Source organism: Athene cunicularia, assembly GCF_003259725.1.
Source record: "Athene cunicularia isolate RWA chromosome 1 unlocalized genomic scaffold, athCun1 chr1_part1, whole genome shotgun sequence".
NCBI lineage: Eukaryota > Metazoa > Chordata > Aves > Strigiformes > Strigidae > Athene > Athene cunicularia.
In genome coordinates, this window is record NW_020799091.1 from 112,481,175 (window position 1) to 112,484,968 (window position 3,794).

Sequence of the window (3,794 nt, forward strand, 5' to 3'; positions counted from 1 at the left end):
CGGTGTGGCCAGCGGCCCGCCAGGGAGCGGTCAGGGCTCACGGGCGCTGCTCTGCCCGGCGGCCTTGTTGGGACGGCGCTCACAACTCTGGGGTGCAGCCTCTCCTGCTTTTTTGCGGGGTCCCGTATTACTCATGAGGCACATGCGCCGTCGCTCTGCGTGGTGTTGCTCTCCGGGTTGCCTGCAATCACTGTGGCAAACCTATCTACCCTGTGTGCAAAATCTGCTTAATGTGTGTCTAGCCATTTACTACAGCAGTCAAACCCCAAATCCCAACCAAAAGAAGGGGAGTTCATGGTTCGTTTCCATCATTTGAAACTGTACTACAGCCAAGCAGTGATGACGTTACTTTAGTACCTTAGAGCTGATGATTTTATGCAGACCTGTTTAAAATCAGAGGCTTCTTACAACAAACACTGATGCTGATCAGACCACAGGTCAGTGCTACCTTGGCTCTTGTCTCCAGGCAGTGACAATCGCTAAATTAATTTTGCCCACATTCCAAGAAATTGAAGGGGAAGGTAGGAAGGAGAGACCAGAAAAATAATTACTCTCATTTTACGAGCTTTTTTATATATCAAGGTTGCAGCTCGAGTTGTTCCTTGGCATCAGTTCAGGACTGGAATAGCTCATCATTAGCATCCATTTTTTGTTATCGAGTTTTGTCAGAACACTTACCCTTGCATAGTGGGTGATCCAAGACATGCTTCATAATCGAATTACAGAAAAACAATTATCAAACTCTTCAAGTACCACATGCAATTACAGTGCTGCTGGCAGCTCTGAGGTTTGAAAGAACCACTGCATTTTTATTTAACTAGGGTAAACATAAGCGCAGCACTGCCACTCACCATTTTTCCCAGTGTGCAGAGGAAAAAGTAATGTTGTAACAGACACCCAATACTTTCTTTTACAAATACAGCCTTTTTTTTTTTTTTTTTTTCCCCTCTCTCTCATGTTCTTCTCTTACTGTTTCAAAATGAGCATAATGGATGGGATGTTTTTTGCAGGAATGCACGTCTCTGCACACTAAACAGTGTATACTGTACAGTTCCTCTAGGTTTGGAGATGCTGGCTAAACAGAAAACAATCAAAACCATTAAAAATGTAAAATCAGTCTGAATATATTTGTTTCTCCTAGAAGATGTTACCTTTATTTTGTTTGACATCATAATCCTGCCTGCTCCCTCTGGCAAGCTACTAGAGAGCTCTCTAAAATAGCAGGATAAAAAAAGGTCTGAATTTCTAACATAAAACAGCAACCATGAAAAAATGTATTTAACCTCCTGCCAGTGACACGCTTTTTCATATCTTCCTTTTGTGATAAGAGGAAACAAAAAAGACAAAAAAAGCATTTTTCCTTCTCTTGTGGGGCTGAATGCTGATTTTATTGCCTTTGAGAAAGCTCAGAAACCAGTCAGGCAGCTTGACAGCAGTCTGCCAGGAGGCTGCTCTGGTCTCTCTTGCCCCACTGTCTGAGCAGTTGTGCCCTCTCACTGCAGCTTGTCTGACCTGAGTGGATTCAGCGTGAAGAAAAGTAACACCTCTCCATATGCAGATAGAAAAAAATGAGTTTGTTGCCAGCTAAGCGAGCTGTATTACTAAGCAATTTGATAAATACTAGTATTATCATTAGACAGAGTGTAGAGTTGTATAGCTAGAGGGAAAAAGGTTGGCAGCAACTACACCTTTATTTGAGTTAGCTTTTCAGGGAGTTGTGTGCTGAGTTCAGGACTTGTGTAGTACAGCTTGTAGGCTCTGCATTTAACAGCTTACCCAGAGAAGTGTTCCCAGTTCTTTTTATTATAACCTTAATAGTAACATGTTACAGAATACAAATGCCATATATGTTCCTCAGGACAAATTGAGTTGTTCCAGCACCCAACTTTCTGTGTGGAAATACCAGAATAATTTGTTCACTACTAGCTGGATAAAAAACTGTCTACAGTAAGTAGAGCAGATACTGTCCCGAATGTTCTCTGTATTGAACAGCAGTACTACTACAGAGCAAAAGGGACAATCGTAGGGCTGTACCTGTGACAACGTTATCTCAGCTCTGTCAGGGAAGGGAGCAATTGTAGGAATCCTCTAGCAAGGGACACGTGGCCAAATCAGACTTATTAGTACCTAAAAGGAGAAGGTGTGAGCGCTGTGAAGGACATTAAATTTGAGAGTAAGAAAAAGGATATATTTTTAAAAAAACATTAGGTTGGGTATCTTGAAAATATGCGTAGAAAGACGAAGCTTGGGCTGTTCAGGGGATTTAACATTTTAAAACTGCAGTACTGAAGGACCTGAAGGCAGTGAACTCTGGGTACTGAGGTGCTTCCATCATGGTAGAGCACTTTCCAGTCACTGAGGGGAGCTATAAGAGCGAGTGGAGTTTCCATGGAAAGATCTCTGAGGGAGTTGAGGCAGAAAGGCTTGGGATGAAAGGCTTATTGTTGCCAATCAGTTTCTGCTCCATTTGGAAAGTGGGGATATTGGTCAGCTGGCTAAAGACTCACCTGCAGGGGAAGTTGGAGGAACCAAATGTGGTGGCAACAAAACTAATAATAGTAATTAGATAATTCCCTGTGATACTGAGTTGCCTGTGTTGATTTTTATTCCCAAATACTGGCCCTGGATTTCTGATAGCCTGTATTTCTGGAAAACACATACAATGTTTAGCCTGAGGAACATTCTCCAGAGCTTCCCCCCAAGGGCGTAAATAATGAATGCATACACCATTACATTTTAAATGCCATGAGAACTCTTGCATGGCAGCTGGAAGAAAAAAAACCTGCCTGTGTTTTTGCAGGGGCTTGATTTGTCATGGCCATCCTCAACATGGCACATGGTAGCGGGACTTTTCTGTGGCCTCTTTCGTCTGCAGATGCCATTAGGTGGCCAGAGAGGGGCAGAGAAACTGGTGCACCTGGGAGAGAATCAGCATCTATGGAGCACCAGGCGGGGGCAAACTGAGTATACTGTGGGCCTCTGAAGCCTCATGGACAGACACAGTGAGCAACAGACATGGTATGTCTAAGCTCGTGCAACCTCTTTAAAATACAGAGTTTAGCAAAGAAGAAATATGTGCAAAGAGCTTCTCAAAAGAGAGGGAATGAAGCAAGGAGGTAAAGAAGGGTGAAAGCGTAGTCTCAGGGTGTCTGTAACAGCAGGAAGTCCAGTCACTGAGCCAGGGGAAAAATTCCAAACAGGTATTTTCAAGCGAAAGGCAAAGGTATATGGTCACGTAGCAGGAGAGCTTCCGAAGGAGCCTGTATTTGCAGGCAACGCAAGTCAGAACAGGCTCTGGGGGTTAACGGGGAAGAACAAGAAGGACCTGGGTGGAGGGAGGGAGAACCCACCCTTGCTGGCTCTGTAAGCCTGCGGCAGCATTCTCCTGCTTCCCCAGCCGCTGGGGACGGGCGCTCGACAGGCACATCCGTCAGCCAGCACTGCACACAGGTTAGCCAGCACCGCACACGGCCGAGTGGGACCAAGCTGAAACCTGCTGCCGCCCTCGTAGGCCACGACAGGCCCACTGCTCATGGACGGGTCTTAACTAAAAACCGCACGACTCCGTTTGCGCCACTGTCAGTTATTTTCAGTATTTTTAAATGTAAAATAGGGAGATGGCTAGCGTGCCTCCAGAGGGATTTCTGCACGGGCGATTAACTCTCGGCAGCCCCTAAGCTTGAGGCGAGGCCATTTGGCGCGGGGCTGCCTCTGGGCCGGCGGGTGCGGTACAGGCGCGGTAGGGGCAGGCGGGTGGAGCGCGGGCCGCTCGCAGAGGCCGAAGCGTTTGCCAG